The following is a 14,430-nucleotide window of genomic DNA, read 5'->3' as shown; positions in this document are numbered from 1 at the left end:
AAATTGAGTTTTCCTTTTCCCAAGCTTCCCTCTCTCAAATTCCTAGGCCTAGAGCATACCTAAACCTGTTTCATCCCCACTCCTACAGAGTAGTGAATGAACTGCCTCATTTAGAGTCAGGATGTGTGTTCAAGTCCTGACTGCCAACTACTGTGACGGTAGGTAAATCACATAGTCTGTTGGTAAAACGGTGTTATTAACTCCTTCCTGCCACTCAACATAGTTGCTGAGAGAATGAAACGAGATCATAGGGTTGGAAGTGTTTTGTGAGTAATCAAGCTCTGTGTAATTGTTAAGGGAGAAAGAAGATGTGGTTTCTTGAGGGTATTTTAGACTTGGGGGCACCCAGATTGAGTAAACACTTCCTTCTAAGCTGTCCAATGTGCCACAAGGTGGCAGCAGGAGCCTATCTTTGCTCCTGTCTTTAGCACAGGGAAAAACATATGAAAGGGATTTGATGCTGCTTTGCTCTTTTCTGCAAAGTTGAAGAAGAGTTATTCCTTTACCACTGCCTACATTCCTCCACCAAATCCTTCAAGTCCATGTTAAATAATTTCTCAAAGGACTCACATTCTGTTTTTTTTTTTGGCAGTGCCGTGCAGCTTACAGGTGACCAGGGACAGAACCTGTGCCTCCTGTAGTGGAAGCGCAGAGTCCTAACCACTGGACCATCGGGGAATTCCCAGGGCTTGCATTCTTTTTTTTTTTAAGAGCATGGATTATTATTTTATTGTACACTTTATAAAAAGTCCAAACACACACATACCACCCCCCCCATTAGGGAGGGGGTCACATCTTTCTTAATGTAGATCTGGCCACCTTCTAAATTAGGCCTTGTTACTTGTTCTTATACCCTTAAGATGCTTCTCTCCCCTACTACAAAAATGGGGCTGCAAAGGGTGTATATAAAGATATGAGATTTTTCTTGCTCTTGTTATAGTACAAACAACTCAAGGTGATTAAAGAACCAGGAGAGTAAGAAAGGGAAAATTACCTAATGAAGAGATAGAATGTCTCTTACCTGTAACAAGCGGCTGACTTATCTGTTATAATCGGCACCTGCCCTAAAGTAACCGGTTTGTAGGGGCATGGGTACATGGAACAGTGAGGCAGCATGTGCCAGGCCACTCCTTACACAGACTCCAGAAGGCAGGAGATTCCCGCACCCTTTCTTAATTACGAAAGACAAATTAGAGGAGAACCCAGTACTTAAATTCTACCCACTCTGAGGTATTAAATGCATAAAGATTAGTTGTGTCCAAGTAGCATGCAATAGAAATATTTTTAAACCAACATGGGTAAGTGTTAAGATCTTTAGAAATCAAAATATTTATTCACATAATTTTAAATTAAAGTCAAAGGTAATCTTCTGTGGTAATGATCTGAGTGCAAATGATGCTGGCTTTCTTCACATTCATATCCTTTGTAGTTGTTCTTGAACAAGTCGATGCAGCTCTGCAGGAAGGAGATGTTGTTCCTGGCATGCTTTATTTCCAGTTTAGACGTTTCAATCAGATTCTTCCTAAATGCCACTCTCTTTTGTTTGAAATTGATTAGCTCTTCTTTTGCAGATTCAGAAAGCTGTTCAAATTCTGGCAGTATTCCTGCTGGTATGCCTTAGCCAGCTTGACGTCTTTGCTTTTTAACCAGGCCTTATCCAGCGCCTTGTTTGAATTCTCATAGTCAATGAGGGCTTCAGTGCGTCTGTATAAGAGATCCTTAGCAGCCTCTATGTTGAGCATGTAGTATCGGAGGAGCTCTGTCAGCTTTAAGTCTTCATCTGAGGAGACTCGACTCTCTACTTTCCTAAGTTTTTCAGATAGCTCAGCCACCTTCAGTAGGTACTTTTTGATGACCGTGGGCTCTTCTAAAGCCAGGCTATGCAAGCAGGCTGCAGTGTGGATGTAACCGTCTGCTACATTTTTATTAGCGCTGGTCATTCTGTCAGCCTTTGCAAAGGAACCCTTGATCCTATCATAATAGTTACTGAGGAAATGCTTCTCTTGTTCAAAGAAGTCATCTACCTCCATAACTCTTGAAAAAAGGACTTCATCAGTGCTTTCACCACACTTTTGAAAAAGCCACCAAACATCTCTTTGGTGTTTTTCTGCCTAACACTTAGATCTTGATCATATTCCAGGAAAATGTGAAAGTTGCAATCATTACTGAGAACAGGGTGAGAGGAGAGCCACTGAAGAGAGACATCACGGGAAGACACAGTCTTCTTGAAGACCACGAGATACTCAGCTTCCAGCTCTTGCTTCATCTTGGCAAATTCTTCTTTGGTCATAAACCCTTCACCCTCTCCCAGTTTCTGCATCTTCTCTCAAGGGCCATTGAAGTCAGGCTTTGCAGGTGCGGGCAGAATAATAAGCCCAGCGTAGTCTGTAGTTTCAATAAGAGTGTCATGTAGCCACACAAAATCTTCATGTTGCCTTGTAACAGAAAACTCTGGGCTCTGAAACGTGGGCAGCGTGGTCTTGGTGTGTACTGTAAATTTGACTTTATCTCTCTCACTGAGTGCATAAGGTATGTCAGTCTGAAGCAAGGGATCAACATTCAGGTCCACCGATACAGATCTCAGCTTGCTGTGTTCCTCCTCCTGCTGCTGCAGCAACTTGGGAACTGTGGCCATGGCGACGCGGGCCTCGAGCGTGGCTGCCTGGCCTGGCTCCGAGCTACACTGAAGCCGACTGCAGGCTGCCACGGGGACGCGGTGCCCCTGACACTCTCCCAGCGAGGCGCGTCTCAAGAAAGCAGGACTTGCATTCTTTTTTTTTTTGCGGTATGCGAGCCTCTCACTGTTGTGGTCTCTCCCGTTGCGGAGCACAGGCTCCGGACGTGCAGGCTCAGCGGCCATGGCTCACGGGCCCAGCCGCTCGGCGGCATGTGGGATCTTCCCGGACCGGGGCACGAACCCGTGTCCCCTGAATCGGCAGGTGGACTCTCAACCACTGCGCCACCAGGGAAGCATAGGACTTTCATTCTTAAATCAGAATCCCAGGGCACTTTCCTTCCCTGTTGAAGTTAAACCAGCCCTGGTGGGTTTCAGTTAATGGTTGCAAATCTGTTTCTGTTAATGGTTGCAGATCTGGGCTTTGGACTTTCATACAACTGTTCCCCCCTGGGATTGCACCGCTATAGACTCCAAACTCACTTTAATTTTCATCCTTGAATCAGAGCTCTAGTGAACCTGGAAAACCATCTAATCCAGTGCCTCATCTTGTAGAAGAGGAAACTGAGGCGCAGAGAAGGGAAATAGTTTGTCCAAAATGAAGCAATCAGTTTATTCAAGAGTTAAGACTTCAATCCCAGTTTCTTCCTGTGGGTTCAGTCGCTTTATAAATGTGAGTATTTTCCAGGTGTTTTGGGAGGCTTGAAGCAGCTTTTGTTTCTCCAAGTGGTGAGAATTTTGAGGACTTTCTGAGGCAGAGAGAAATAGGAGACCTTTCTGTAGCAACCATTTGAAAAACCTTTTGAAGAAGAGTTGCCGTAAGCACCTGTTTAGGAATCCCCAAGTATCTGAAAGGTAAGCCTTAGAAACTCTCAGGTACGCATTCTCAAAGGACTACAACACATAATGCCTCAGGAGAAAGAATCATTTTAAAGGACACATTTCAGTATATGGGCTTTCATGTTGGGCTTGCCTTCCCGATTATATTCTTCTCAGAGGCACATGTTAAAATGAGACTGTCCTCAGTATCCCATGGCTTATGGGAAAAGAAGGCAAGAAAGAGGGAAGCCAGCCTTAAACATTTGTTATCTATATAGGGCATTCTCTGTACACAGAAAATCCACATAAATTTGGCAGAGTGGTAGAACAAAAGAATGTGGATTGAGAGTCTTAACAGATACTGGTTCAAAGCCTGCCCCAGTTACTTACCTTTATAGACAATTTTCTTTACATCTCTGTTTTCTTTTCTTTTCATTAAAAAAAAAATTTATTTGACTATGCTGGGTTTTAGTTGCAGCACTCGGGATCTTTGTTGCCGTGTGTGGAATCTTCCTTGTGGCATGTGGGGTCTTTAGTTGCAGCATGCGGGATCTTCATTGTGGCATGTGAGATCTTTTAGTTGTGGCATGGGGGATCTTTAGTTGTGGAATGCAGTATCTTTAGTTGTGGCCTGCAGTATCTTTAGTTGCAGCATGCAAACTCTTAGTTGCAGCATATGGGATCTATTTCCCTGACCAGGGACTGAACCCAGGCCCCCTGCATTGGGAGTGCAGAGTCTTAGCCACTGTACCACCAGGGAAGTCCCTAAGTCTCAGTTTTCTTAACTATAAAGTGAATAGAATAATGTCTACCTTATTAGCTATGTAACCTTGGACAAGTTCTTTAATCTCTGTGTATGTCAATTATATTGTCTGTAAAATGAGGATAATAGTAAAATGAAAAGCCCTACTTCATAGGTTTTATAATGTTTAATAAATTATTATCTACAGCCATGTATGGCACATAATCAGCAGTTGGAAATTATTAGCTATCATTGTTATTGTTATTAATACTACCACCATACAGGGTTGTTGTGGTGATTAAATTAAATGAGACAGTGTATGTAAAGTTTTTTAAAGAGAACAGGCACTCAGTAAAATGGTAATTATTTTTATTTATATGAAATTAATAACCACAGTAGTGTAAATAGTATTCACAGTAAATGAACCTGCTTACTTATGTTCTAGGTACAGGAGTATTGTTTTGTCACTTGTTTTATGTTTATTTCCTCTGTAATATTTGAGGATAATGCTTGGCTTTTTAAATTATAGATTCATCTTCTTTTTGGTAATCTAAAAGCAATGATAATGATTAACATTTATTGAGCCCTTACTACATGCCAGACCCTGTTCTTTATGTACATAGTCTCAGAAGGATTCAGTAACTTGTTTATGTCTATATAGATAGCAAGTGATAGAACTGGGATTTGAATTCCGGCAATCTGATTTCAGAGTCTTGCTTTCTTGACTTTTACTATTCTGCCTGCCTTAAAAAATGTTTACCATTGGGGGCTTCCATTTCTTAGCAGTAGAATTATAATATCCTAGAGCCAAAAGGTATTTAAAAATTTGTCATGGGTTTATAGTATACCTCAGGCATAATAAAAATGTTCGTAACTTTTGACCTGACAGATGCACTTTTAGGAACCTATCCTAAGGAAATAATCCAAAACACAGGCAAAGTTTTATCACAGTGTCATTTGATCACAGTGTCATTTCTTATATAATGTAATGTAATATCATATCATATAATACTTTAAAGCGATCTAAACATCTAGCCACAGAAATGATCAGTAAAATATTGTGTATCTACTTGATGAATGCAGCTCTTAGTAATTGTAAACAGTGATGCTGTTTGGAACTTTGTAAGAAAACAGATGCTGAATGTGAACACATGAGAAGGTAAATAATAACTATTTTCTTTTTCCTTCTTGTATACCAATTTTTAATTTCCTTGCTCTGGCAAGGTTAATAGGACAAAGGGATTCTCAATTCTGTTATATATTAGGATTTGAGAAATTTGGGTAATTTCTAAAGGTTGAATCTTCTCTAGCTGATAGAAATTCTCTAGGTTATCTTTGCTTTACTTAGCAAGTAGATCTGGCCCCATGCTAGACACTCAGGGAGAGTCAAGAGATAAAAAGGCCTGAATCTGCTGGTGAGGTGCTCACAGTTTTGTTAGGGACAGGCTGGCAGCCTGGAAGCAGAGTACTATGTGTAGAAATAGAGAAGGGGTGGGCAGCAGGAATAGATGACTTTGTGTACCGGCACTGAGGGGGCCCAAGGACTGGAGGCACAATGTGAGTCAGGTCTGCTGAGAAAAGGCTTTTTAGGGGAGGTGAACCTTGGACTAGACCTTGAAGGAAATTATGGATCAAAACTAGTTGCTTTTCATGTGGTACACATATACAGTGGAATATTACTCAGCCATAAAAAGGAATGAAATTGGGTCATTTGTAGAGACGTGGATGGACCTAGAGACTGTCATATAGAGTGAAGTAAGTCAGAAAGCGAAAAACAAATATTGTATATTAACGCATATATGTGGAATCTAGAAAAATGGTATAGATGATCTTATTTGCAAAACAGAAATAGACACACAGATGTAGAGAAAAAACATATGGACACCAAGAGAGGGAAGGGGGGGTGGGATGAATTGGGAGATTGTGATTGACATATATACACTATTGATACTATGTATAAAATAGATAACCAATGAGAACCTACTGTATAGCTCAGGGAACTCTACTCAGTGCTCTGTGGTGACCTAAATGGGAAGGAAATCCAAAAAAGAGGGGATATATAGCTGATTCACTTTGCTGTACAGTAGAAACTAATACAACACTGTAAAGCAACTATACTCCAATAAAAATTTAAAAGAAACAATAAAAACTAATTATAATAAAAAACTGGTTGCTTTTCAGAACAGAAGAAGAGCACCATGGGGCAAAGGCCCAGAGACTGCAGTGACCATATGTTGTGGACAAAATAAATGTCTATTTTAATTGGAATGGAAGGGCCACCTTGGGAAGATCAAGGGGTGAGTTTAGCTTTCCTTTTTAAAAATACAAGATCATTTAAGCACAGATAGTGGCTAGTCATCTTGTTCTGGGCTTTCAATATCCCAGACTCAAGGATATTGAATTTTATTTTCAGTTATCTTTTTTAAAATAATTAATTAATTAATTTTTGGCTGCGTTGGGTCTTTGTTGCTGCGCACGTGCTTTCTCTAGTTGTGGTGTGCAGGCTTCTCATTGCAGTGGCTTCTCTTGTTGCAGAGCATGGGCTCTAGGCATGAGGGCTTCAGTAGTTGTGGTGCGCGGGCTCAGTAGTTGTGGCTCGTGGGCTTTAGAGCGCAGGCTCAGTAGTTGTGGCGAACGGACTTTGTTGCTCCGCAGCATGTGGGATCTTCCCGGACCAGGGCTTGAACCCATGTCCCCTGCATTAGCAGGCGGATTCTTAGCCACTGCGCCACCAGGGAAGTTCCTCAGTTATCTTTTTCTTAACCATTTTTAGGAGTATGTGTTTGAGATGGGTACTGTGTCAAGAAGGTAAGAATCAGGACAAAAAGAAATAACTTAGGATGGAAAGAAGCCTTTTTATTGTACTGAGAAGAAGCTATAAGGGAATGTTTTTTGTAAATTAATGAGTGCTTCTGTGAGCACCGAAGTGAGGTCACCTGGAGCAAGTAGATATTCGTGAGAAGAGTCAAAGCTTAAGGGTCAACTGACAAACTGGTCATCCCCAGAATTTCAGAAAATGAAAGTTGGTAGAATGATAGATAATGATAGAATGATAATCATTTTCATTTAGAAAATGAAGAATGATAATCAGGAGGTATTGTAAAGCCCTTCAAGATGCTTTGTAAAGGCTATTGGCTGACCCGTTTGAATCAAGATACCAATAACCTTGGCTCCATTGTGATAGAGACTTATGGTGTCCACCCATATCTGGTTTTCTTCTGCTGGGCACACTGGAGAATTATATTTCTTCATCCCTTGCATTTAGGTAGGGACATATGAATAGTTCTGACCAATGGGCTTTGAGTGGAAGTGATGTGCATATCACTTTTAGGCCAGAGCATTTAATTGCTGGTATGAGACTCATCATCTTTCCCTCTCCTTGCCTGAGTAACTGAAAAGGTCATGTATTTCAGATAGTATAACTACAAGATGGTGGAACCTTAATATCTTGGGTCCATGAGTGATTATGTGGAGCAGAAGTCGTCCCCAGTCTCAGGCCCTGACCTGAGAGATTTGGTGTTGTTTGTTACCGTAGCATATACAAGCCTGTCCTGACAAATATATTCATCCTGCACATTTCTCTCCCTATTCTTTTTTTTTTTTTTAGCATCTTTATTAGAGTAAAGTTGCTTTATATTGCTGTGTTCGTTGCTGCTGTATAACAAAGTGAATCAGCTATATGTATACATATATCCCCATATCCCCTCCCTCTCCCTCCCACCCTCCCTATCCCACCCGTCTAGGTGGTCACAAAGCACCAAGCTGATCTCCCTGTGCTATGCGGCTGCTTTCCACTAGCTATCTATTTTACTTTGGGTTGTGTATACATGTCAGTGCCACTCTCTCACTTCGTCCCAGCATACCCTTCCCCCTCCCCGTGTCCGCAAGGCCATTCTCTACGTCTGCGTCTTTATCTTGTCCTGCCCCTAGGTTCTTCAGAACTATTTTTTTTTATTCCATAAATATGCGTTAGCATAAGGTATTTTTCTCTTTCTGACTTACTTCACTCTGTATGACAGACTCTAGGTCCATCCACCTCACTACACATAACTCAATTTCGTTTCTTTTTACGGCTGAGTAATATTCCATTGTATATATGTGCCACATCTTCTTTATCCATTCATCTGTCGATGGACACTTAGGTTGCTTCCATGTCCTGGCTATTGTAAATAGGGCTGCAATGAACATTGCGGTACATGACTCTTTTTGAATTATGGTTTTCTCAGGATATATGTTCAGTAATGGGATTCCTGGGTCATATGGTAGTTCTATTTTTTGTTTTTTAAGGAACTTCCATACTGTTCTCCATAGTGGCTGTATTTACATTCCCACCAACAATACAAGAGGGTTCCCTTTTCTCCACACCGTCTCCAGCATTTATTGTTTGTAGATTTTTTGATGATGGTCATTCTGACTGGTGTGAGGTAATACCTCATTGTAGTTTTGACTTGCATTTCTCTAATAGTGATGTTGAGCATCTTTTGATGTGTCTCTTGGCCATCTGTATGTCTTCTTTGGAGAAATGTCTATTTAGGTCTTCTGCCCATTTTTGGATTGGGTTGTTTGTATTTTTGATATTGAACTTCATGAGCTATTTTTATATTTTGGAGTTTAATCCTTTGTCCGTTGCTTCATTTGCACATATTTTCTTCCATTCTGAGGGTTGTCTTTTAGTCTTGTTTATGGTTTACTTTGCTGTTCAAAAGCTTTAAGTTTCATTAGGTCCCATTTGTTTATTTTTGTTTTTATTTCCATTTCTCTAGGAGGTGGGTCAGAAAGGATCTTGCTGTGATTTATGTCATAGAGTGTTCGGCCTATGTTTTCCTCTAAGAATTTTATAGTGTCTGGACTTAAATTTAGGTCTTTAACCCATTTTGAGTTTATTTTTATGTATGATGTTAGGGAGTGTTCTAATTTAATTCTTTCACATGTAGCTGTCCAGTTTTCCCAACACCACTTATTAAAGAGGCTGTCTTTTCTCCATTGTATATTATTGCCTCCTTTATCAAAGATAAGGTGACCATATGTGCATGGGCTTATCTCTGTGCTTTCTATCCTGTTCTATTGATCTATATTTCTGTTTTTGTGCCAGTACCATACTGTCTTGATTACTGTAGCTTTGTAGTATTGTCTGAAGTCAGGGAGCCTGATTCCTCCAGCTCCGTTTTTCTTTCTCATGATTGCTTTGCCTATTCGGGGTCTTTTGTGTTTCCATACAAATTGTGAAATGCTTTGTTCTATTTCTGTGAAAAATGCCAGTGGTAGTTTGATAGGGATTTCATTGAATTTGTAGATTGCTTTGGGTAGTAGAGTCATTTTCACAGTGTTGTTTCTTCCAATCCAAGAACATGGTATATCTCTCCATCTATTTGTATCATCTTCAATTTCTTTCATCAGTGTCTTATATTTTTCTGCTTACAGGTCTTTTGTCTCCTTAGGTAGGTTTATTCCTAGATATTTTATTCTTTTTGTTGCAATGGTAAATGGGAGTATTTTCTTAATTTCATTTTCAGATTTTTCATCATTAGTGTATAGGAATGCAAGAGATTTCTGTGCATTAATTGTGTATCCTTCTACTTTACCAAATTCATTGATTAGCTCTAGTAGTTTTCTGGTAGCATCTTTAGGATTCTCTCTGTATAGTATCATGTCATCTACAAACAGTGACAGCTTTACTTCTTCTTTTCTGATTTGGATTCCTTTTATTTCTTTTTCTTCTCTGATTGCTGTGGCTAAAACTTCCACAACTGTGTTGAATAATAGCATTGAGAGTGAGCAACCTTGTCTTGTTCCTGATCTTAGTGGAAATGTTTCAGTTTTTCACCATTGAGAATGATGTTGGCTGTGGGTTTGTCATATATGGCCTTTATTATGTTGAGGTAAGTTCCTTCTATACCTGCTTTCTGGAGAGTTTTTATCATAAAGGGTGTTGAGTTTTGTCGAAAGCTTTTTCTGCATCTATTGAGATTATCATGTGGTTTTTATCCTTCAGTTTGTTAATATGGTGTATCCATTGATTGATTTGCATATATGGAAGAATCCTTGCATTCCTGGGCTAAACCCCACTTAATCATGGTGTATGATCCTTTAATGTGTTGCTGGATTCTGTTTGATAGCATTTTGTTGAGGATTTTTGCATCTATGTTCATCAGTGATATTGGCCTGTAGTTTTCTTTTTTTGTGACATCTTTGTCTGGTTTTGGTATCAGGATGATGGTGGCCTCATAGAATGAGTTTGGGAGTGTTTCTCCCTCTGCTATATTTTGGAAGAGTTTGAGAAGGGTAGGTGTTAGCTCTTCTCTAAATGTTTGATAGTATTTGCCTGTGAATCCATCTGGTCCTGGGCTTTTGTTTGTTGGAAGATTTTTAATCACAGTCTCAATTTCAGTGCTTGTGATTGCTCTGTTTATATTTTCTATTTCTTCCTGGTTCAGTCTTGGAAGGTTGTGCTTTTCTAAGAATTTGTCCATTTCTTCCAGGTTGTCCATTTTATTGGCATATAGTTGCTTGTAGTAATCTCTCATGATTATTTATATTTCTGCAGTGTCAGTTGTTACTTCTTTTTCATTTCTAATTCTGTTGATTTGAGTCTTCTCCCGTTTTTTCTGGATGAGCCTGGCTAGTGGTTTATCAGTTTTGTTTATCTTCTCCAAGAACCAGCTTTTAGCTTTATTGATCCTTGCTTTCGTTTCCTTCATTTCTTTTTCATTTATTTCTGATCTGATCTTTATGATTTCTTTCCTTCTGCTAACTTTGGGTTTTCTTCTGTTCTTCTTTCTCTAATGCATTAGGTGTAAGGCTAGGTTGTTTATTTGAGATTTTTCTTGTTTCTTGAGGTAGTATTGTAGTGCTATAAACTTCCCTCTTAGAACTGCTTTTGCTGCATTCCATAGGTTTTGGCCATTGCATTTTCATTGTCATTTGTTTCTAGGTATTTTATGATTTCCTCTTTGATTTCTTCAGTGATGTCTTGGTTATTTAGTAGTGTATTGTTTAGCCTCCATGTGTTTATATTTTTTACAGTTTTTTTTTTACTGTAATTGATATCTAGTCTCATAGCATTGTGGTTCAAAAAGATACTTGATACAATTTCAGTTTTCTTAAATTTACCAAAGCTTGATTTGTGACCCAAGATATGATCTATCCTGGAGAATCTTCCATGAGCACTTGAGAAGAAAGTGTATTCTGTTGTTTTTGGATGGAATGTCCTATAAATAGCAATTAAGTCCATCCTGTTTAATGTGTCATTTAAAGCTTGTGTTTCCTTATTTATTGTCATTTTGGTTGATCTGTCCATTGGTGAAAGTGGGATGTTAAAGTCCCCTACTATTATCGTACTACTGTCGATTTCCCCTTTTATGGCTGTTAGCATTTGCCTTATGTATTGAAGTGCTCCTATGTTGGGTGCACAAAGATTTACAATTGTTACATCTTCTTGGATTGATCTGTTGATCATTATGTAGTGTCCTTCTTTGTCTCTTGTAATAGTCTTTATTTTAAAGTCTATTTTATCTGATATGAGAATTGCTACTTCAGCTTTCTGTTGATTTCCATTTTCATGGAATATCTTTTTCCATCCCCTCACTTTCAGTCTGCATGTGTCTCTAGGTCTGAAGTGGGTCTCTTGTAGACAGCATATATACAGGTCTGGCTTTTGTATCCATTCCGCCAGTCTGTGTCTTTTGGTTGGAGCATTTAATCCATTTGTATTTAAGGTAGTTATCGATATGTATGTTCCTATTACCATTTTCTTAATTGTTTTGCTTTCTTATTGTAGGTCTTTTCCTTCTCTTGTGTTTCCTGCCTAGAGAAGTTCCTTTAGCATTTGTTGTAAACCTGGTTTGGTGGTGCTGAATTCTCTTAGTTTCTGCTTGTCTGTAAAGGTTTTAATTTCTCTGTTGAATCTGAATGAGATCCTTGCTGGGTAGAGTAATCTTGTTTGTAGGTTTTTCCCTTTCATCACTTTAAATATGTCCTGACACTCCCTTCTGGCTTGCAGAGTTTCTGCTGAAAGATCAGCTGTTAACCTTATGGGGATTCCCTTGTATGTTATTTGTTGTTTTTCCCTTGCTGCTTGTAATATTTTTTCTTTGTATTTAATTTTTGATAGCTTGATTAATATGTGTCTTGGCTTGTTTCTTCTTGGATTTATCCTGTATGGGAGTCTCTGTGCTTCCTGGACTTGATTGACTATTTTCTTTCCCATATTAGGGAAGTTTTCAACTATAATCTCTTCAAATATTTTCTCAGTCCCTTTCTTTTTCTCTTCCTCTGGGACCTCTATAATTCGAATGTTGGTGAGACATTCGAATGTTGGAGAGACCCAGAGGTCTCTGAGACTGTCCTCAATTCTTTTCATTCTTTTTTCTTTATTCTGCTCTGCGGCAGTTATTTCCCCGTTTTTATCTTCCATTTTTTATCTTCCAGGTCACTTATCTGTTCTTCTGCCTCAGTTATTCTGCTATTGATTCCTTCTCGAGAATTTTTAAATTCATTTATTGTGTTGTTCATCATTGTTTGTTTGCTCTTTAGTTCTTCTAGGTCCTTGTTAAATGTTTCTTGTATTTTCTCCATTCTATTTCCAAGATTTTGTATCATCTTTACTATCATTACTCTGAATTCTTTTTCAGGTAGACTGCCTATTTCTTCTTCATTTGTTTGGTGTGGTGGGTTTTTACCTTTCTCCTTCATCTACTGTGTATTTCTCTGTCTTCTCATTTTGCTGAACTTACTGTGTTTGGGGTCTCCTTTTCACAGGCTGCAGGTTCGTAGTTCCCATTGTTTTTGGTGTCTGCCCCCAGTGGCTATGGTTGTTTCAGTGGGTTATGTAGGCTTCCTGGTGGAGGGGACTGGTGCCTGTGTTCTGGTGGATGAGGCTGGATTGTGTCTTTCTGGTGGGCAGGACTGAGTCCAGTGGTGTGTTTTGGGGTGTTTGTGAACTTATCATGATTTTAGGCAGCCTCTCTGCTAATGGGTGGGGTTGTACTCCTGTCTTGCTAGTTGTTTGGCATGGGGGGTCCAGCACGGTAGTTTGCTTGTCATCGAGTGGAGCTGGGTCTTAGTGTTGAGACGCAGATCTCTGGGAGGGCTCTCACCGATTGAGTTTACGTCGGGCCGGGGGGTCTCTGGTGATCCAGTGTCCTGAACTTGGCTCTCCCACCTCCGAGGGTCAGGCCTGATACCCAGCTGGGGCAGCAAGACCCTGTCAGCCACATGGCTCAGAAGAAAAGGGAGAAAAGGGAGAAAAAAAAGGAAAGAAAGAAAATAAAATAAAATAATTATATTTTTATTTTAAAGAAAATTATAAAGAATTATAGAATTGTAAAAATTATAAATAAATTAGAATATAAAGAAATTATAAAGAAATAAGAATAGAGCAACCAAATCAAGAAACACTAATCCACTCATCCAACATTATCATCCACTAATGATAACAAGTGCCAGAAACTAAACTAAGATAAACATATAAATCAGAAACTAGTCAGTTGCATACAGCAAACCCCAAGTCTACAGTTGCTCCCAAAGTTCACCACCTCAATTTTGAGATGATTTGTTGTCTATTCAGGTATTCCACAGATGCAGGGTACATCAAGCTGATTGTGGAGATTTAATCCGCTGCTCCGAAGGCTGCACAGAGAAATTTCCCTTTCTCTTCTTTGTTCGCACAGCTCTCGGGGTTCAGCTTTGGATTTGGCCCCGCCTCTGTGTATAGGTTGCCCTCTGGCTTCTGTTGTTCACCCAGACAGGACGGGGTTAAAGGAGCAGCTCATTAGGGGGCTGTGGCTCACTCAGGCCAGGGGGAGGGAGGGGTATGGAATGCGGGGCGAGCCTGTGGTGGCAGAGGCTGGGGTGACGTTGCACCAGCCGGAGGTGCGCCATGTGTTCTCCTGGGGAAGCTGTCCCTGGATCACGGGACCCTGGCAGTGGCGGACTGCACAGGCTCCCAGGAGGAGAGGTGTGGAAGTGACCTGTGGTTACACACAGGCTTCTTGGTGGCTATAGCAGCAGCATTAGCATTTCATGCCCGTCTCTGGGGTCCGCGCTGATAGCTGCAGCTCGTGTCCATTTCTGAAGCTTGTTCAGGCAGTGCTCTGAATCCCCTCTCCTTCCGCACCCCTAAACAATGGTCTTTTGCCTCTTAGGCAGTTCCAGAATTTTTCCCTGACTCCCTCCCGGCTAGCCGTGGTGCACTAGC

The 14,430-nt window shown here is 40.1% G+C and overlaps 1 pseudogene; it reads right to left on the bottom strand.

Annotated features, from left to right (window-relative positions):
- Window positions 1-1,344: 1,344 nt before the first annotated feature.
- LOC114892132 lies at window positions 1,345-2,647 on the bottom strand (annotated as a pseudogene).
- Window positions 2,648-14,430: the final 11,783 nt, after the last annotated feature.

The sequence above is a fragment of the Monodon monoceros genome, unplaced genomic scaffold (genome assembly GCF_005190385.1).
Source record: "Monodon monoceros isolate NGI ecotype Baffin Bay Population unplaced genomic scaffold, NGI_Narwhal_1 Super_Scaffold_12, whole genome shotgun sequence".
Lineage (NCBI taxonomy): Eukaryota > Metazoa > Chordata > Mammalia > Artiodactyla > Monodontidae > Monodon > Monodon monoceros.
Note: the sequence above shows the minus strand (reverse complement) of the source record. Positions and strands in the feature narration are given on the sequence as shown.